This window comes from Oryx dammah, unplaced genomic scaffold (assembly GCF_014754425.2).
Source record: "Oryx dammah isolate SB20612 unplaced genomic scaffold, SCBI_Odam_1.1 HiC_scaffold_27, whole genome shotgun sequence".
NCBI classification, from domain to species: Eukaryota; Metazoa; Chordata; class Mammalia; order Artiodactyla; family Bovidae; genus Oryx; species Oryx dammah.
Window position 1 is genome coordinate 108,037,290 of NW_024070211.1, and position 23,067 is coordinate 108,060,356.

Below are 23,067 nucleotides of genomic sequence, written 5' to 3' on the forward strand. Positions count from 1 at the left end.
GGCTGGGAAACTCTGAAGGCCAGGAAAGTTCTTGGAACTTAATAAGAAAATATAATGCTGTCAAGACTAATAGCACAGATTTGAATCAAACGCATATCGCTTAGTTTCTCACAAAGAACAAGGTTCTGTAGTCATATACCAGGTATCTGTACCGAGCTGACTACTTTCCACATGGCTCCCAGGAAGATGACTCGAAAGAACTGATGACTCAATGCAGACCCATCACTATTAATCAGTCTGAAGACGAATGTTTACTATCATTGGCCTTTGGCATCATTTTTATATAGGAAGAACAGAGCATGATTTATATTTTTAACTTATAGAGAAGCACTGGATTAGAATTTTAAGTTAATGTTTCCATAAACAACTGAGTAAAGTGGCACTTAAAACTTGGAAATATGTGTATTTAAAAAGTATTCAACTGATATGCAATTTTCACTCAAATCCCATTTCTAAATTTAAAGTGAAAGGTGACAGGGGAGGAAGCCTTTAAAATATAAACAAGGTTCATTTCAGTACATAAAGAACATGTTCAGTCAGAGACTGTAAAACATTAGAAAAAAATAGGCTAAACTTTGTTAAGTGTTTACATCTACCTCAGTATATGTTGGAGAAGGCAATGGCACCCCACTCCAGTACTCTTGCCTGGAAAATGCCATGGACGGAGGAGCCCGGTAGGCTGCAGTCCATGGGGTTGCTAAGAGTCGGGCACGACTGAGCGACTTCCCTTTCACTTTTCACTTTCATGCATTGGAGAAGGAAATGGCAGCCCACTCCAGTGTTCTTGCCTGGAGAATCCCAGGGAAGGGGGAGCCTGGTAGGCTGCCGTCCATGGGGTCGTACAGAGTCGGACACTACTGAAGCGACTTAGCAGCGGTATATGTCAGGGTATATTAACTTCAGCACTTTAAATATTTTATGCCATATATTCTCTGTGTTGTAGAGGTCTGTTCTGGCCTCAGCTCACTAGAGGCAGTAGCACCTCACTCTCAACTCATGACTATCAAAAAGGCCTTCCCTCAGTTGTGCCCGACTCTTTTGGAGCCCCATGGTCTGTAGCCCGCCAGACTTCTCTGTCCATAGGATTTCCCAGGCAAGAATACTGGGGTAGGTTGCCGTTTCCTTCTTCAGGGGATCCTCCTGTCCCGACCCAGGGATCAAACCTGGATTGCAGGTGAATGCTTTTATCTCTGAGCCCTCAGGAAAACCCAAAAAGGTCTCCAGACATAGCCAAACGTCCTCTGAAGAGCAAATCACTGCTTTAGGTAAACTGAATATACAAAATTATCCTTCTATAAACAGATAATTGCAGTAGTTATTTGTTTTACAAAGAATTTAAGTAAGATTTAGTTATTCATAAAACCTGAAGTTCAGAATATGCTACCCCAAGATATGCACTTTGGCATAAGAATTATTTTGAGCTGAAAGCAATTAAACAATAGACACAGGAAGAGATCTCTTTCCTCCCACAATCTGCCTAAAAGCAGGACATAAATTTCCCTTTTGTAAATGAAATTTCTACTTATAAAGGAAATTTCCATTTGCAAAGGTGCCCCCTCTGCCATACCAGGAAGAGAAGAACAACTCTTATCATGGAGATGGTGTTGAGATGAGTCTGCACAAACAGTTTCTTGTCTACAAACTGTTTCTCCCATATATTTCCTAGTTACCTTCCTACAACTTGCCCCCCACACCAGAAGCCCAAACTCCCTTTTCCTTTGTCTAGTCACTTCTCCATAATTTATCACCCTATGTTAAAATGGTATATAAGTTCCCAATTCTAACCACCTCCTTTCACTCAATGCTGCTGCTGCTGCTAAGTTGCTTCAGTTCAACTCTGTTAACCACTGAGTATTCCTGCACAACTGTGCATTTCACATGCAAATGAACTTTGGTTTTTTTCCTCTTGCTAATCTGTCTTTTGTCAGTTTAATTCACAGGCCTCCAGTTATTAAACTTGAGAAGTTAAAGTTTTTCCTTCTGTATAACCTTTTGAATACCTAAAAGATGTGTAGTGTAATGGCCAAGACCTTGAAGAAAGAATGAGCCAGATTCAAATCTTACCATTACCATCCTTTCTTTATAATGTCCAACTTTGGACTGACTAACTCTCTGAGTCTCTCTGCCCTCATTCACAAAAGTAACATCATAACTTTGACATTGAAGAATCTAAGCTACTCCATTTTGTTAACAGAAAAACTCCATTTTGTAAGGTTCCGGGAAAAGAGCCTTTGGAAATCCAAGAGCCTTTGGAAATCCCCTGACCTCACCCCACCACCCACGAGCCAATCGGACCCCAGACCAAAATCTCCTGACAACGCTCAGGAACTTGTGGTCTACCTAGACAATAGGGACCAATCAAGAACCAACACACAACCCTTTGAAAGAAAGTGACCACTCAGACGTTCCCCTACCTAAAAATCCCTTTTTCCGTGTATACTCCCTATATAAGCAATGTAATCCAAAACCTGGGGCTCCTCCCTATAGCCGCTGTGTCGGTATCAGTGGGAGCCCCAGCTCGAGCTTGGTAATAAAAACTCTCTTGCTTTTGCATCAGATATCGGCTCCCTGGTGGTCATTGGGAGATTTCACGACTTGGGCATAACAACATGGGTTGTTGAAACATGATTTATATGTAAACAATGTAATGGCTGACACATAGTAAATATTCAATAAAATGAAAACTCTCAATATGATCATTTTTTTTGTGGCCTCACAGCATAGCATGCAGGATCTTAGTTCCCTGACCAGGAATAGAACCCTTGGCCCCTGCAGTGGAAGTGCAGAGTCTTAACCACTGGACTGCCAGGGAATTTCCATCATCATTATTCTTACCTGCCAAGAGTTGTAATAAGACATAGAAGAGAAAGATTTACAATAATGACAACTATGAACTGTACAGAATTCCCCCTGTGTGTGTTAGTTGCTCAGTCCTGTCCTACTCTTTGCAACTCCGTGGACTGCAGCCCATCAGGCTCCTCTATCCATGGGATTCTGTAGGCAAGAATCCTGGAATGGGTTGCCATTTTCTTCTCCAGAGGATCTTCCCGACCCAGGGATTGAACCTGTGTCTCCTGCATTATAAGCAGATTCTTTTCCATTTGAGCCACCAGGGAAGACCAAAAGCATGCCGAGGGCAGGCATTTTTGTTCCTTTGGTTCATTGCTGTATCCCAGTGCCTGGAATAACATCTGGTACAGAACATACTCAGTAAATATTTGTTGAATGAATATAACACTTTCAAAATGGATAAAAACATGCTTTTAAGCATCTAATGAGTCAGCCATGTCAAGGGTGGGTTGGATGGGAGGAAACGAGGCGGAGAGACCTGTTTGGAAGCCACTGAAATAGTCAAGTTGGAGAAATGTGTATGTGAATAAAGTCATGATATTGAGAATAATGATGAGGGGGTAGATTGAAGAATTATTTAAGGAACAGAAAAATGGAACTTGATGACAGATGAGATTCCTTTAAAAGTAAAATTTCCCAAATGCATTAAAAAAGTAGATGTACACAAGTACAATTTCTAAAGTGTTTTAGAAATACTTCTTTTGAAGGAATGAAAGGCTCTTGATTGACAGATGGTCTTTCTCCCATGGTTAACATATCGTCTATCGCAAAGTCACTTCTATTGCATGGTGGGCAAAAACCAGATATTCTTGGGTATGAAGAATATCTATCACCATATTTCCCATCTCCAACTCTTTTATAATTCCTGTATTACTAACTATGTTTGAAGGGAAAGTTGTAAAATAGTTGAATTTTTATTTCATCAATTGCTTCCAAAGACAGGGATCCAGTGTTTTTTGAGTTAGGGTAATGGCAGGGCATAGAAGCAAAGTTTAAGTCTATAATAGCTGGATTTACATACTTGATCTGTACTTACCACCTGGTGGCTTAGACCCTCTGAGCTTCTGTTTTCTTCAAAGGTATAATTCTCCCAGAATGACTGGTTTGCAGTAAAGATGAAATGAGTTGGTATGTGTAATACACCTTACCCACAGGACACTCTTTAGTAGTATAGTAGTGGTTCCAGAATTTCCTCCCAGGAGGGACTCAAGGGTGATGGTCTCAGGGAGATATAGGTCTCATTGATTGAAATACATCACACCAAAAGGTGTGTCAAAGGCCCAAACCCCAATATTTGCAGACCCTTATCTGCAAATAGGGTCTTGACAAGTTAAGATTAGGTCAAAATAGAGCAACTGAGCCTATTGCAATGACTGGCATCCATACAAGAAGAGGAAATTCGGACCCAGGGACACAGACACACCCAGGAAGAATGCCATGTGAAGAGGGAGGCAGAAATTGGAGTGAATGTCAAAGAATGCCAAAGATTGCCAACAGCAACCAGAAGCTAGCAGAAAGGCATGGAGCAGGTTCTCCCTCAGGAACCAACCCTGCTAACACCTTGATTTTGGACTTCTTAGCCTGCAGGCTGTGAATCAATTTCTGTTGTTTTACTCCACTCAGTTTGTGGTACTTTGTTACCAGCCCTAGGGAACTAATACAGTGGGATTATGGAATTCATTCTTTAGTTAACTGTGTTTCATCTGGACCAACTTTGGCAGTGAGCACCAACGAAATAGTCACTCCTTTGGAGCCAACACTCTGCCAAAGCCCTGGACTTTATGCTGCAACTTGGGGGAGGGGGTGGTTTTGGGTTTTGTTGTTGACTGCGGTGGGGGGGGGGTTGTTTGTTTTATTGTTTGGTTGTTTTGTGTGGGTTTTTTGGTGGGGTGTTTTTTGGCTTTTTGGTTGTTGTTACATTTTGATTGTTTTGTTTGTTTGTGCCACACTGGGAGGCATGTGTGATCTTAGTTCACTGAACAGGGATAGAACCCATGACCCTGGTATTGGAAGCATGGAGTCTTAACCACTGAACTACCAGGGAAGTCCCTATAAGTTGTTCTTAATATAATTTTAAGTTAAAAAATTGGAAGTGGTCAAACAAGAGATGGCAAGGGTGAAGGTAGACATTCTAGGAATCAGCGAACTAAAATGGACTGGAATGGGTGAATTTAACTCAGATGACCATTATAACTACTACTGCGGGCATGAATCCCTCAGAAGAAATGGAGTAGCCATCATGGTCAATAAAGAGTCCAAAATGCAGTACTTGGATGCACTCTCAAAAAAATGATCTCTGTTCGTCTCCAAGGCAAACCATTCAATATCACAGTTATCCAAGTCTATGCCCCAACCAGTAATGCTGAAGAAACTGAAGTTGAACGGTTTTATGAAGACCTACAAGACCTTTTAGAACTAACACCCAAAAAAGATGTCCTTTTCATTATAGGGGCCGGGAATGCAAAAGTAGGAAGTCAAGAAACACCTGGAGTAACAGGCAAATTTGGCCTTGGAATGCGGAATGAAGCAGGGCAAAGACTAATAGAGTTTTGCCAAGAAAATGCACTGGTCATAGCAAACACCCTCTTCCAACAACACAAGAGAAGACTCTACACATAGACATCACCAGATGGTCAACACAGAAATCAGACTGATTATATTCTTTGCAGCCAAAGATGGAGAAGCTCTATACAGTCAACAAAAACAAGACTGGGAGCTGACTGTGGCTCAGATCATGAACTCCTTATTACCAAATTCAGACTCAAATTGAAGAAAATAGGGAAAACCACTAGACCACTCAGGTATGACCTAAATCAAATCCCTTATGATTATACAGTGGAAGTGAGAAATAGATTTCAGGGCCTAGATCTGATAGATAGAGTGCCTGATGAACTACGGAATGAGGTTCGTGACATTGTACAGGAGACAGGGATCAAGACCATCCCCATGGAAAAGAAATGCAAAAAAGCAAAATGGCTGTCTGGGGAGGCCTTACAAATAGCTGTGAAAAGAAGAGAGGTGAAAAGCAAAGGAGAAAAGGAAAGATATAAGCATCTGAATGCAGAGTTCCAAAGAATAGCAAGCAGGCCTTACAAATAGCTGTGAAAAGAAGAGAGGTGAAAAGCAAAGGAGAAAAGGAAAGTTATAAGCATCTGAATGCAGAGTTCCAAAGAATAGCAAGCAAGCAGCAATCAATGCAAATAAATAGAGGAAAACAACAGAATGGGAAAGACTAGAGATCTCTTTAAGAAAATTAGAGAAACCAAGGGAACATTTCATGCAAAGATGGGCTCGATAAAGGACAGAAATGGTATGGACCTAACAGAAGCAGAAGATATTAAGAAGAAGTGGCAAGAATACACGGAAGAACTGTACAAAAAAGATCTTCACGGCCCAGATAATCATGATGATGTGATCACTAATCAGACTAACTCCAGACACCTTGGAATGTGAAGTCAAGTGGGCCTTAGAAAGCATCACTACGAACAAAGCTAGTGCAGGTGATGGAATTCCAGTTGAGCTATTTCAAATCCTGAAAGATGATGCTGTGAAAGTGCTGCACTCAATATGCCTGCAAATTTGGAAAACTCAGCAGTGGCCACAGGACTGGAAAAGATCAGTTTTCATTCCAATCCCAAAGAAAGGCAATGCCAAAGAATATTCAAATGACCACACAATTGCACTCATCTCACATGCTAGTAAAGTAATGCTCAAAATTCTCCAAGCCAGGCTTCAGCAATACATGAACCGTGAACTCCCTGATGTTCAAGCTGGTTTTAGAAAAGCCAGAGGAACCAGAGATCAAATTGCCAACATCCACTGGATCATGGAAAAAGCAAGAGAGTTCCAGAAAAACATCTATTTCTGCTTTATTGACTATGCCAAAGCCTTTGACTGTGTGGATCACAAGAAACTGTGGAAAATTCTGAGAGAGATGGGAATACCAGACCACCTGACCTGCCTCTTGAGAAATCTGTATGCAGGTCAGGAAGCAACAGTTAGAACTGGACATGGAACAACAGACTGGTTCCAAATAGGAAAAGGAGTACGTCAAGGCTGTATATTGTCACCCTGCTTATTTAACTTCTATGCAGAGTACATCATGAGAAATGCTGGACTGGAAGAAACACAAGCTGGAATCAAGATTGCCAGGAGAAATATCAATAACCTCAGATATGCAGATGACACCACCTTTATGGCAGAAAGTGAAGAGGAACTATAAAAAGCCTCTTGATGAAAGTGAAAGAGGAGAGTGAAAAAGTTGGCTTAAAGCTCAACATTCAGAAAACGAAGATCATGGCATCTGGTCCCATCACTTCATGGGAAATAGATGGGGAAACACTGGAAACAGTGTCGGACTTTATTTTGGGGGGCTCCAAAATCAATGCAGATGGTGACTGCAGCCATGAAATTAAAAGATGCTTACTCCTTGGAAGAAAAGTTATGACCAACCTAGACAGTATATTCAAAAGCAGAGACATTACTTTGCCGACTAAGGTCCGTCTAGTCAAGGCTATGGTTTTTCCTGTGGTCATGTATGGATGTGAGAGTTGGACTGTGAAGAAAGCTGAGCACTGAAGAATTGATGCTTTTGAACTGTGGTGTTGGAGAGGACTCTTGAGAGTCCCTTGGACTGCAAGGAGATCCAACCAATCTATTCTGAAGATCAACCCTGGGATTTCTTTGGAAGGAATGATGCTAAAGCTGAAACTCCAGTACTTTGGCCACCTCATGCGAAGAGTTGACTCATTGAAAAGACTCTGATGCTGGGAGGGATTGGGGGAAGCAGGAGAAAGGGACGACCGAGGATGAGATGGCTGGATGGCATCACGGACTCGGTGGACGTGAGTCTGAGTGAACTCCGGGAGATGGTGATGGACAGGGAGGCCTGGTGTGCTGCGATTCATGGGGTCGCAAAGAGTCGGACACGACTGAGCGACTGAACTAAACTTAAGTTAAAAAAAAAAAATAGAGTAAATATCTAAATGAGTTTTCAGCAGAGATGTCAAATAGCCATTTAAAAAAATGCATTTGAGAACATATGAACCTTTCCAACTTTGAAGACCAAGGCATCCTATACTTAGCATACCCATAAAGATGTCATGTGCTTGCCACTGACACAGCTGACGTTCTCAAAGTCCGGAGCCGGTGTGATCCAATTTTATTAGATTAATGTGATTTAGTGTTGAGGTGTCATTGGTTCCTATTTCCCAACTATAAATGGAAAGAAAAGCTTAAATCTATATTAGCTGAATTATTACAGACAATGCTTTCAAAATTCATGTGATTTAAGGTGTTAAACTTACATGAATTATAATGTCCAGACATGTGTTTTCATTTATTTCCCAACCCACTGTTGAAACTGACTTTCTGTTGCATTTTACGTTACAGACAAAATTGCAACGGTGACAGTTAATGCCTCCTTACTTATCTCAAAGGTTTCTGACCATGATTTGGGCCCTGAAAGAGAGAAGCCCTACTCTCTCTATCCACTGGGGAAGATCTCCCTCCATATTTAGCAAGGTTTGCCCTTTGCTAAAACATCTAAAGGCATTATAGTAAATCTGTGTGGCATATATATATATATGTATATATATATATGTTTTTTTATGTAATGTGTCTAAAAACTGATAGTCTTGTCCCAGGCAGACTGACATAAAAATGTAATTAAAAGCAATTTGATTCTTTATTGCTCTCTCCAATGAATCCCATTCTTTACGCAAAACAGCATTTTCTGAAAAAATTTGCTCAACCCTTCTCAGCTTTAAATTTTTCCAAACGCCAAGGCTCTCTTTTCCTCTCTATTAAAAAAATCTTCCCACCAAAACTATCTACAAACCCTGGATACTCTTTCATCTCTGCCTCTCTTGCCTCGAGCTAGACTCAGATCTTTATCAGGAGAGGCACCTTGAGTTACCTGTATTCTGAAAAACAAAGGAAGGTCAGGGGCTGCCCTGGCTTATAAGGGGTTTGAAGTAAAACACTTAATTAACATTAATTTTCTTTCATTCAGTAAACACATTTTAGGGACTATAATTTTCATGACACTTTGCCAAAGGCTTTAGAAAAATAAAAGACAAAACTTTTTCAGCCCTTAAGAATCATATAACCCATACAATCCCATTTTATCCAGTGTCCAATCTTCTGGCATCCCAGCTGCCGACAGGTTACTGAAACAATGTAAACAACACTTAAAATAAGGAGAATAGCCCAAACCACAGGTCACAGAGATGTAATATGATGGGTTGATTTGTTGATCAAAATAAATCACTTCTATTACTGTTGACTGGAAAAGTCTAAAAGACAAAAACAAAGAACCCATGCCCTACTGGCACTAAAGTCAAGAATTCTAAGAGAAATGGCAGGAAATAGCAAGAAAATAAAAATGAAAACTAAGGATTTCCCCGGTGGTCCAGGCTAAGACTCTGTGCTCCCAATGCAAGGGGCCTGGGACAATAAACTGAAAATCAGACAAAAGAGGGAAATTCCCTGGGGGTCAAGCACTTAGGACTCAGCACTTTCACTGCCATGACCTGGGTTCAGTCCTTGGTAGGGGAGCTAAGATCCCACAAGCCATATGTGATTAAAAAAAAAAAAAAAGACAAAACAAATAGCAAGCAGAAGAAGAGATGGATATTTAGAGGCAGCTTTTGCTATTAAGCAGTTAGGTGAGGATGCAGAAATGGCCTTGAAGAAAGCAAAGAATCGTAAGGAAAGGAAGTTCAGTGTCAGGGCCAGACCTGAATCCAAGGAGACACAGTGCAGGTGCGAGCACATATGTCTACACAGTGTGAGCAGCGGGACGGTGTCACACAGACCGGCGCTGGCCCCGCCTGGCATGCCAGCATGCCAGAAAGCTCTCCCAGGGTTGCCAGATCTTCCGGCTGCTTTAGGAGAAGCCAACAGATCTCATGCAACGATTTCATGCAAAATTTTTCCATTTTTAAATATTGGCCTGACTAGATAAAATACTGCACAGAATCTGATACCATATACATAATGTTTTAAAACAAGAAAATGCTAAACACAGTCTTTAATAAATACATAGTGAAACATGGGTCTGAATGATAAACAAGGATAGTGGTTATCCCTGGAGAGGACAGAGAGGGGAGAGGCACACAAAGGGGTTCTATAGCATCTGCAATGTTTTATTGCTTTAATAAAAATCTGTAATAAGTATAGCAACAGGAAAAGATTTGTTAGACTAGATGGTATGTCCATGAGTTTCTATTATATTAGTGACCCTACTGTTCCATACGTTTGAAATATTTCACCATTATAAAACAATAATACTGCACAGGCCAAACATTTTTAGTCCACGCTGCACCAGTGGAGCAGAGTTTTGCATCATCTGCATAGCACAATTGCAAAGGCATGCAGCCCACACTCAGGTTAGAGCAGGCCGAATAGCACTTTGGCCACCCCCCCACACACACCTAGAGTAAAACATAGGTGGCCCAGGTGGGCTTCAACCTGGACGGACATCAGAGTCACCTGCTCAGCTTGTTAAAACTTCCCATGCCTGGTGTCACCTAGATTCTACTAACCTGCATCTAGAAACTGGGCAGCGAGGAGATTCTGATGTGTAGCCAGAGTTGAAAACAGCTGTGATGGTCCTGAGAACATGACTGTGACACAGGAAAGCCACAAAAACAAGAAAAGCAGCCAAGTCAGGGGCTCCCAGTGAGGTGACAAGTCTAAAGGCTCAGCGGTCACTGATGGCTTTCCTGAATTAGGCACAACAAATGACAATGAAAGTAAAGTACTCATTTAAAAGGACTAAGTCTTTTTGTAACAAGAAAATTGAAATAAGAACTGTTGAAAAAGTGTTTTTCAAATATTTTCCTTGAAATGGTTAGAACAAAGTTTAACTCAGTGCATTATTTTAAAGACACACACTCTAGACCTGTGCAAGCTTGGGACTGTGGAATGATGGAAAGATGGATGAGTGCCATCCCTTAACTGTCAATGAAACTTAACATCTAATGGGACAGACAGACATATCAAAAAATAATTTGTCTCTTGGGGAGATGGAAACTGGTATTATATGATTCTAGTTTGGCCTCAAAGATTCCAAAACTAGAGCATTCAAGTTATTGGGCCATAGGGTCTTGTTATAACCATTCTCTGATGGCCTGGGTGTGGTACAGACCTTAGAAGCTGGGAAAGAAGAGCAGAATGGAAAGGAATTATCTTAAAATGATTTCAATTTCATATGGCATTCCATATATAAAGAGTTCAAAAATGATGTGTTGACATGGAAACAATATAAATGTCCTTTGATGGAAGAATGGATAAAGAAAATGTGGAACATAGAAAATGGAATGCTACTCAGCCATAAAAAGGAATGAAATAATGATATTTGTAACAACATGGATGGACCTGGAGATTATCATCCTAATAAAGTCAGAAAAAGACAAATACTGTATGATATCATTTATTTGGGGAATCTAAAATATGGCACAAGTGAACTTATCTACAAATCAGCAACAGATGCACAGAGAACAGACGTGATTGCTAAGGGAGGGGGTAGAGGAGGGATGGAGTGGAAGTTGGCGATTAGCAGATATAAACTATTATATATAGGATGTATAGCACAGAGAACTATATTCAGTATCCTGGAAAAGAATACCCAAACAAACATATATATATATAAGTATGACTGAATCACAACACTGTAAATCAACTATACTTCAATATACATTTTTTAAATGATGTCTTGGAAAACTGTTCTTACTATAAATTAATCAGGTTTATCCACAAAAGCCTTTTTCCTGATATAGATTTTTGTCCTTTGCAATAAAGAAGACATCAGTATGACTTTCTCTTTCAGAACCCCACATCTGAATGAATCACTGAGTGAATGAATAGCATTTCAATCCTCATAACCAAGATAGCATTGGATCATAATATACTCCTTTAGGATAAATTTGAGGAATGTCTATAATTCAAAGCATTTCCTTTTATAGCAGTAGCTACAGATTACGGGTACATTGTATTAAGCATTTTAGGTGCATTATCTTGATTCATCTTCACCTACCACCTGCTGAGGTAGGTCACATTATGTGCATTTTTATAGATGGAAAAACTGAAGGTCACAATGGTTAAAAAACAAACTGAACCACATCTCACTTTACTTGCAGCAGAGCCAGGATTCAAACATGCTCTAACTCAGCACTATATTCCTCCATCACTTAACAAGGAATATTTGCTATTATTACATTAAAACTTTTCAACAAAGTTTTATTAAGTTAAATTTCAATTTAGTTTTAATTAAAAACTCCAGGTGATATACTATGTGGCTTAAGTCCATTTAAAGCCAGAAGGTCAGGCTGTGGATAGCCAGAAGATAATCACTAAGAGTGGTGTGTTCCTTCTTCAGGCATCAGTTTTTGGTAATTTTGAGTTTGGAGACAAATATTCCGTATGTGCCTCTATTCCTCCACCCGAATATTATAAATATTAGCTCCAAAACTACCTTTATGTGCTCTCAACAGTACCCTCTGAACAATGGCCATTGTTAATCTGCATTTAAAAAATGCTAAAGTAACAGTCTGAATAATCAATATAAATAATTTATTAGTTTGGTCTCTAAATCAAGTAAAAGCTACATGACAGTATTTCATGGTTCAATGAAGCAGTTAGTTTAGTCAAGTGGTGAATAATCTTCCAATCAATTGTTCCTCAAATACAAAAAAAAAAAAAAAAAAGAGTGATGTATAGCTAAGTAATTCAAGAGACTAGAAAAGGCTAGGTAATATTACAGAATTTTGACACATATTTCAATAGATAATCCAATGATTTTTTTCATTCTCATGCATTTAATTCTTTAAAAACATAAAATAATTTTTTGAAAAAAGAGAAAAGAATCACTGTGTTTTAATGTTATTTTCAAGTCAATTAATGCACATTGAATATTGAAAATTATAGTGGGCTTACCACTTTGTGTTCCTGTGACTGGGCTGTCAAAGCAGGCCTGTCATTGCCTTAACCATTTGAGTGCATAAAGAAAGGCCATTATGTTTTCCTCTCTCATGAAAATGCATGGCCCATTTTGTATTTTCCACGGATATGGCATGGATTTAATTCAGCAAGCGAGGTACTCGCTACACTGAAAGAAAGGGCTCATGGGAGTAATATGATGTCAGGAAAATATTATTTTATTGGCACAAACATTTTGTTCAAAGATAGCAAGAATGTTTATTGTGCAGTGGGAAGCAGTAGCACAGTAGAAACCCAAAGAGTTCATATGTCTGTTGCCAGAGTTTTGTTCTTTCAAACAAGCAATTAATCATGGGAATAGTGGCTGATGACAAATTTAGATTATGAAAGAGCTTCATTAATTTTTTGTTTTGAATACATAAGTATTTGTACAAGTTCTAAAAATTTAAAGAAGAAAGGGCATAAACTGAAAATTGCATCTCTCTCCTGCCTTTATCTTTCACCCATGTGTTTCTCTTTCCTAGAAGCAACTATTATTATCTTGTTCTTACATCATATGCATATACAACCATATTTATATATTGTTTTTTATACTAATCATAATATACATACTGATCCATAGTCCCATTTCTTTAACAAATGTCTTGGGAAAGGTGTCAGGGAGTCCTAATTGTTGCTGTTGCTTTTTTAACCTAGCTCTATGCTGTCCATGTTCCGTTTTTCACTGAGGTATAATTTTCATTTAGTAAGATACAGAGATTCAATTTGATGCATTTTGAGAATTGAATACTAGGGTATAACCATCTCTCAAAGCAAGATGTAGGACATTTCATAATTCTTTTTTGCATGGATGTGCCATGACTGATTTAACTAGATCTCTGTTTTTGTACTCTTTTGTTGCTATAAATAAGCTTGCAGTGAATAGTATGTACATGTATGATATTGTATATGTCTAGGTGCACCTATGAGAAACTTCCTAGAATTAGGATTGCTAGATCAAAGGGTATATGCATTTTTAATTTGGAAGGATATTGACAAATTACACATCATAGGGGCTGTACTAATTTACATTCTGACTGGCAATTTATGAAAGTTCTTTTTGCAGTATACTGTGGTTAGTAAACTTCTTGATCTTTGTCCACTGGCAGGTGAAAAAGTATGATTGTAGCTTTAATTTTGTTTCTCTCATTAGGAAGATGCTGAGCATCTTTCCGTGTGTTTAAAAACCATAACACAGCTTCGTTCCAAAAGAAAATCTGAGCCAAAGCAAAGGTGCTGTGCAGACTGTGCCATGCGTATGGAGTAGGGAGCTGAAACACAGAAGACGTAACATTTATTCTGAACTTTCAAGAGAAGCTGGACAAAGGAATGTGTTTCTGAGGACAGTAGAAACTTGAGGAAGCTTGATATTTTCAGTATGACCTGAAAAGGAGATGCCAAAATCTTGAATAGAAAAGTTCGAGAAACAAAAGTTCTAAGAAAGTATGCCTGCCAGAATCACAAATGAGGACAATGTTAATTTATTTCCTCAACATAAATGTTATTGTCCAAGCTGAACTAATCGACAAAGTCAAACAGTCAACAGGCTTCTTATGCAGAAATTCTAAAACATCTGTGGGATTGTGTACCATTCAAATCACTGCTTGATCATCCATTTTATTTACTACACTTTGCTTTGGACAACCTTTGGCTAGTCTTTAAAATCAGAGCCATTCTGAAAGGAAAAAAGCAACCCAAACAAGAAAGAAAACTCACCACTAAGGATATTAAAAAGACAGTGACTTCAGTTCTAATGGTAATGCCAACAGAAAAGATTCAAAATACTGGAAATCACTACATAGCTCCCAATGTGACTTGTTTGAAGCAAACAATACTCTTTTAGATTTAGAACTTCTTATTTTAAGTTGGTTCCATTCCTGGGATAATTATTTATGCCATGCTAATCTATCAATCAGGGATACTTAAAATCCTTCAGCTACCCTTCCTCTCTCCCATAAAGTACTTCATGTAACAATGGAACAACAGAAAAAATTATCCCTTAATTTATTAGACTCCCACTCATTAGCAGCAGAGTATTGTTAAAATTATTTCTCTTTCTTGGACATCAGTTTTATGTTGAATTCCTATAACAAATTGTGGTGCCTAATTAACTAATAAAGTCTCTGGCATATAGTAGTCTCTCAAAAAAATGTGTGTTCACTTCCACACATCGGTATTTGATTAGGATTTGTTGCTAGACCCAGAAGTAACAATTAAAAATGAAACTCTTGAGATTTCAAAGGACTGAATATGAAAGATTTAGGTTTCAGATTAGGAAGAATTTTCTTTTACCAACAACTGTGATTAAAAAACAAACCTTAATAGGAATATTTAAGGAAGAGAATATACAAAGACATATTGTCAGAGTTTATTTGCAAAGAATAGAATTCAGTTTAGCTAGTTTACAAGACGTTAAAAGACTTTCAGATTTGGGAAAAGGGATAATGGGACTTAGTCTGGGTTGAAGTTTCAGGAAAGCTTCCCACAGCCATATTTCACTGTTAGGGCATTAACCTGGGTTGAATAGTATCCCCTCAAATTCATGTTTACCTGAAACCCGTAAATGTGACCTTTTTTGGAAACAGGATCTTGCAAATGTTATCAAGATGAAGTTGTGCTGGATTATGGCAAGCCCTAAGAGAACATCTAGCATCCTTAAAAGGAGGCAAAACGGAAGAGACACTGACCCACGAGAAAAGGACATTTGAAGCTGAAGACAGGGATTGGAGTGAGGCATCTACAAGCCAAGGAAAGCCAAGAATTGTCAGCAACCCCCAGAATCTAGAAGAGTCAGGGAAGGATTGCCCCTAGAGCCTTCAGATAGAAAGCAGAGCTCTACCAATAACTTGATTTTGGACTTGTAGCCTGCAGAATTGTGAAAGAATGCATTCATGTCTTATTTTATTATTATTATTTTTATTAATTTATTTTAATTGGAGGCTAGTTACTTGACAATATCGTAGTGGTTTTGCCATACATTGACATGAATCAGCCATGGGTGTACATGTTCCCCATCCTGAACCCCCTCCCACCTCCCTCCCCACCCCATCCCTCAGGGTCATCCTGGTACACCAGGACGTTGTCTTAAACTGCCCCATGTTTGGGGCTTTGTTAGGGCAGCCCTAGGAAACTAATATAAGCGCCAAGGGAGCTGCTGAATCTTCCATAATCAGGGATGCTCCAGCTCTAAAACCACCCTTCTGCCTCAACAGTTAATAAAACTTCAAGATCAGGAAACTACTAGAGTCAGGAGACCAGGCAATCTGAGGTGGTCAGAAAATATCCCTCTTGCTGGTTCCAGAACTGTGGCACATCTGCTACTAGCAGGCTACACTCTGTCACAGGGCATAATGCAGGGTTCCTTGAACAACAGGGCTTTAGCTAATACTCCCACAGAAAAAGCAAACACTTCATCATCACTGTATCCAGCAGTGGAGGAAGAAAACGCAGGAGGAGCGCAGCCTCAGAGTGGCAAGACCATCTGACAGGTCAGTCGTAGAGCACATCCAGAATTCCAGCTGCCAGGGAGTCTGTGTGTGCGCTCGGTCAGTCACTCGTATTCGACTCTTCGCAACCCCACTGGTAGCCTGCCAGGTTCTTCTGCCCATGGGTTTTTCCAGGCAAGAATACTGGAGTGAGTTGCCACTGCCTTCTCCAGGGGATCTTCCTGACCCAGGGCTTGAACCTGTGTCTCTTGCATCTCCTTCAATGGCAGGTAGATTCTTTACCACCAGCACCACCTGAGAAGCCCTGCAAGGGAGTCTTGGAAGTAGAGTTATTGGTTTTCCAGACCCCCACAGTACAGGAAGATGAAACAGACCTTACGTACCAATCCACCATATTTACTACAGGAAGTTGATGCAATTATTCCTTATTCTTTTTTGTGTGTGAACATATGCTTTCATTTCTCTTAGGTAAACTCAATTTGAAATTTGAAATGAAATTATTAGATGATTGGGTAGACATATGTTTTGTTTTATAAGAAACTGCCATAACTTTTTCCAAAGTGGTTTACCATTTTACAGTTCCTCCCACTAACAGTGTGTGAGCATTATGGCTAGTTCTCATCCTCTCCAGCATTTGGGGCTGTCAGTCTTTTTAATTTTAACCATTCTGGGGATGTATAACCAGTTTACTATTTAACTATTAGATTTGAGGAATATTACCTAGGTCATCTAATTCAAAATTCACAAGGTGCAAAATACTATACTAGAAGGTAAGTCTCTGTCCTAGCCTTTACTCTATCATGCAGTTTCTTGTATATTACAGAGATGGTCTGTGCATTTTATAGTGTGAGTATAAATGCTTTTCCAAGACATTTTTGTACAAAATGGTATCCTGTTAACAATATTTCAGATATTTCTTCCTAGTATATATAATACTTAACCAGTCCTCTGTTTCTGTACGTTAAATTGTTCCTACACAAGTCTGTTTCCTCTCGCCCCATAGAAGTTGTCTTCCTCTTCCCTCTCTTCTTCCCCTATTCAGTATTAGCCTACCACAAAACTAATAACAATAGTTTATATATTTATAAATATATCTTTATGTATTTTTAAATTCACTCTTACTAGGTTACCTCTAAAATTTTTTTCACCATTTTTGATTGTTAAATTGCATGAGTCAACAATTAATATTCAGGGGAAATATATACTCAGTAGGGTATAAATAATCTTTACGTATGATGTGAACATGTAAATTAAAAATGAAAGATTTTAGGCTATAATCTTATCTGACAATAACCTTTCAAAAGAGAATAATCTGTAAGTATAAATGCCCAAATGGTAGGCTGAAATTGTTCCTTTTACTATATTCTGGTGGCCACAAAGAATAGTAAACAAGAAGCACCAGGGGGAGATGAGACAGGGGGAGCCATATGCTTATATATATATAATGTTTCTTGTTAGCATTGTTATCAGTTCTTGTTTTTATGTTTGATGATAAGGAAGAGCATGTGGATTTTTGTGATACTTAACTGTTTTCCTTCCAAATTGTAGTTATGTTTCCTAAGAATGCCCTGTTTATCTATGAGACTTGATGATCACAAAGCTCGTTAAACTTGCTCATTAAAAAGGAATCTGTGCTTTTTTTTAATAACTCATTAAGTCATAGGCTGGAGCCAGCACATATGGTTTGTGAGAGTCAATTGGACCTTTCATTAAGTAGCTTATACTTGGAAGTGTACTTATTTATTTATTATTTTTGGCCATTCCGCACAGCTTGTGGGATGTTAATTCCCCCACCAGGAATTGAACCCAGGTCCCACCAATGAAAGTGCCAAGTCCTAAGCACTAGACTGGCAGGGAATTACCTCAGAGGGTGATCTTTTTGATCCAATCTGAGGATCTCTTTCATTATATAGAAAAATTCAAACAATTTGCATTTATTGTAAAAATGAATATATTTGGCTTCTTAACTTTTTATTTACTTTATGTTTTCTATTGCTTCTTGTGTGTGTGTGTGTGTTGAGTTGCTTTACTCATGTCTGACTCTTTGGGACCCTATGGACTGTAGCCTGCAAAGATCCTCAGTCCATGGGATTCTCCAGGCAAAATTACTAAAGTGGGTTGCCAAGCCCTCCTCCAGGGGATACTCCCAACCCAAGGATTGAACCCACATCTCTTAGGTCTCCTGCATTGCCAGGCAGGTTCTTTACCACTAGCACCAGCCGGAAAGCCTATTGCTTCTTACTTTTTATAATTCAACAGTTGTGATTTGCATTTCTAAGAGCACTTTCCTATTCTCTATTTTCCTTTTCATCATTACCTGGTACAGTTTCATCAATGTATTATCTTTATGAATTTTGTACGCATACATATAATTTTCCAAATCTTATTTTTTCAGAATAACAATATGATAATTCAGATTGGCTCCAGCTTGTTAAAATTGTATGTAGTCTCCCATAGTTGATTTTCTCTACCGAATCATACTAACAGAAAGGATTCTAGCCAAATTGCTGTGCTGTGTGCTATGCTTAGTTGCTCAGTCGTGTCCAACCCTTTGTGACCCCATGGATTGTAGCCCACCAGGCTCCTCTGTCCATGGGATTCTCCAGGTAAACATATGGAGTGACTAGCCATTCCTTTCTCCAGGGGATCTTCCCAACCTGGGGATTGAACCTGGGTCTCCTGCATTACAGGCTTTACCTTCTGAGCCACCAGGGAAGCCCAACAATGCTTATTGTGCACTTATTATGAAGCAGGGTTTGTGCTAAATGTTACACATACCATTTTATTTAATCTTCTCAACAACTAGGAACTACATAAGATCACCCTCCTTATCCATGGCACTGCAAGTTCTCTATCCCTTTTCAAGAATAAAGCTGCTTCACACAGAATTCTTTTCATGTCCCAATCTACCCACCTACAAGGAACAAACACTTGAGCAAAAGGAGATGATCCCCTCCCGACACTCCTGACCATTGTATGAATCTAAGTTTCTCATCTGCTCCCTCTGAGTCAAAAGTTTTCTGTCCCTCACAGCTGTATTCTAGCTTGCTTTTGCTCTTTTGAGGATTAGCTTGGCAGTTATGCTTGATCTTCCGGCCAATCCCAGCCACAGGATGTAACCTTCCTTACATGTCTTTTAGAGACTTATGTAAGAAGGCAATATTATATGTTTATCAAACTTACAAAATTTCTATGAACAATTTATATCACTGAGGCATTGGCATCCGGATTTCCCAGATGGCGCTAGTGGTAAAGAACCTGCCTGCCAGTGCAGGAGATGTAAGCAACGTGGGTTTGATTCTTGGGTCAGGAAGATCCCCTGGAGGAGGAAATGGCAACCCACTCCAGTATTCTTGCCTAGAGAATCCCGTGGACAGAGGAACCTGGCGGGCTACAGACAAAAGAGTCTGGGTCACAAAAGAGTTGGGCACAACTGAAGAGATTAGCATGCACACACGAAGCACTGGAACCAATTCTGGCTCATCTCTCCGTGTAGGTTCCTACTGCAAAGTCTCAGACCTGGAACAAGTAATATTGTGGCACTTTTGTTTGCCAGCCAGCTTAGAATGGCCAGCATTCTTTGGGAATGTAGAGCGATAACAGGGAAGCTACTGCAGGATGCCTGCATCCCACATCACCTGTAGCAGCATGAACATCCGTGGGGGACTTTGTCCCATTTTATTGCCTCATATCCCATAGTTGCCTTGTGTTGCCTTTGTCCCATAGTTGCCCTCATTATATCAGTAAGCCATGGTTGGATCCCTTCTCTTCTCCTGACCCTGCCGTCCTTATCATCTGAAGCCCAAATTCAAGCCAGATTAATGGGTAATCTAGCTGGGCAGGTGTTTGGGCTGCCAATATACAGGGTAAGATAAGTCAGCTTTCACTGTGTAACAAAACACCACAAAACTCAGCGGCTAAAAATGACAACTGCTTACTATCACTTACGTGTCTGGTTGGTGGGGATTTTCTTATCTATGCTGTGTTAGTTTAATGGCTCCATTTCTCTTGGCTGGGTTTATTCTTAAATCTGTTGATCAGCTGATAGGAGAGATTGTTCTGTTTGTTTCTTTTTCTCTTGGGTCAGTGGGCTAGTAGTCTGAAAGAAGAGATGCAAGAGGAAATACATAAAGATTCAGTTTCCTGTGGCCCAAGCTTAAAATAAACACACTGTCAGTTCTGCCCGTAATGAGTCACAGGATGAGCTCAAAGACAAGGGCATGCAAGATGGTCCACAAACATTTGAGGCTATGGCAAAGGTGTAGTTGCAGAAAAGGGTAAAGAATCGGTATTAATTAATTAATAGTGAAATCTAGCTCAGGGGCCAAATCATCACTGCAAATACAATGATATGGAGGAGATGGATTTATCGAGACTCCCTTTTAAACAGAGTACTTTAAATGTTTGGAAACTAAACTTTGTAAGGAACTGTAGGGGAGGAGAAGAATATTTTTCCCCTGTGCATCTTGGGTTCTCTGGCTGGAGTCCTATAAATTACACTAACAAAAGCCAGATTAACAAGAGAAAATACAGACAGGAGTTTATTAACATGTACAATGTGTATACACGTCAGAACACTTAGTGATGAGTGACTCAAAGGAATGGTTAGAGCTTGGGCTTCATAGCATCCTAACAAAAGAACAACCAACTTTTAGAAAAGTGACAGAATACAAGAAAAGGACTTTGAGTATCTAAATTGTGGGAAAAATTATATGGGAGAACTATATTTCTTTGTTACACAGTGAAATGGAAAATAAGGTCTGGTTATTAAAGTTTGGTACGTTGATTTCTCTGGTGCCACCATCTCTGGGCTGATAAGAATCTATAATTAATTCTAGTGATTACTTCTGTCCTTCCTAGCAGGGAGGGAGGAGGGCATAACTTTATACATATATGTCCTGATTTTAGGACATAGAAGACAGAATTTTCCTTATATCTGCTTCCTCTTAGTTGACTTCAGCTCAAAATAATCCTTATGTCAAAGTGGCATATTTTGGAGTAACATATTGCTGTCCTTCAGAACTTCAGGTTTGAGATGCTTAAAACTAGCTAATTACTAAACTACTTTACAAAGAGGAATGTCAAGTAAACCAAAGATGTTTTGTTTTACAGAGTGGGATATGAGAGTCTGGACCAGAGACAAATACTTGGGAGGAGAGAGAAGAGACTTGGTATGGCTACCATTCCATCTTTTGTTCATCGAATATTCAATCCCACCTGAAAGTAGGTATCAATCAATAGAAATTCATTTCGATGGGCAAACTATTTCAGAACAGCCACAGGTCCCCTAATATTGTGTTCCAGCCCCACTTATAGAAAGTCTCCCTGTAGAATCATCACCCCCAGGTACCCACTGTATTTCTCAGAGGAGCTGCTGGGCTCCCCTGTGCCTCCCCTGAGTCCTGCAGCACCTGCAGTCCATTATGGCAAAACTCTCAAAGTCTAAAGCAGATAGCAGTTTTTGTTTTGCTATGTAATCTACATGGTAACTGGTGTTTCAGCCCGGGTCTAACCAGGAAACAGAAACCACCTGGATATTTAGAAGAGTGTTCAACGCAGAGAATTGGTTATCCACAGGGGAGAAAGCAAGCTGAGAAGCCAAAATGGGGACACCAAAGCAACCTAGAGATGAACGACAGCAGGAAACCTCCGCCTCTGCCACGTCTGGGAGGAGAGAGGGAAGACGTGGTGTCACAGGGGCGCAAGGTCATCTGAGGAAAGTGGGATCACGCTGGCCTGACAGTGTGAGTCCCAGAGCAGAGTGAAGGGGAGAAAGAGCTTGGTCTCTCCTTCCTTCAGTCTCTAAATTCCTCCAGCTTTTCCTATCAGTGACCTCATCTATCAACAGCCATCACAAGCAGCCTGGGGAATGGGGTTTACAGCCAGCCTCTCTCTGCACGGAGCAGGGAAGGGGAGGGAAGGGCTGTGGCGACAGCCCAGGCTGGCAGGCTCCCTCTTCCCATCCTGTGCTGTGCTCAGGGGCTCAGTCATGTCCAGCTCTTTGCCACCCCATGGATTGCAGCCCGCCAGGCTCGTCTGTCCATGGGATTCTCCTGGCAAGAATACTGGAGTGAGTTGGCACTTCCTCCTCCAGGGGAGCTTCATGACCCAGGGGTTGAACCTGCGTCCCCTGCATCTCCTGCAGGGCAGGTGGATTCTTTACCCACTGAGCCACCTGGGAAGCCCCTCCCCAGCCTCACACTTTAAAATCCCAGTGCCCTCCCCTGCTAGTGCCCTGTGGCTTCCCAGGAGACCTGCTGGGCTTTGAACTCTCCTCCCACTGACTTTGCTAGGTTTAGCAATCATCTCAGCATCCTAGATGTGCCATTCCTATTGACCCAGATACAAACTTTTCTTACTTTCCCTGAAACAAAACAAAATGAAAAAGAAAACTTACAGCTAAGGCATTTGGTGAATGTGTCTGTTTCTATAAAGATTGACAGCAACAGAGATTTACTGAAGATTAATAAAGTTTTAAAGTGGCTATTAGAAAATCTTGTGTTTTAAAGAAGTCTGACTGTCATTTCTACAGACAGAAATGGGCCCTGTCTCCTGCGATCTTATTCAACCTTCATCTCTGGTTTCTCTGGTTCATCTTCACTTCGCTTTATTCCTCATGGGGTCAAGAAATAAAAGTCCACCACTCTGCCACCGCCAGCTCTTATCTGTGTCTGTGTTTCAATTGTCTTCAATCTCTCCTCCCAACTGAGCCCCAGGCCAGCCTTTATATATCCCAGACCCGGGACTGAACTTTTGAAAATGACATTGGAATGCTATCATAAGGTCAGAG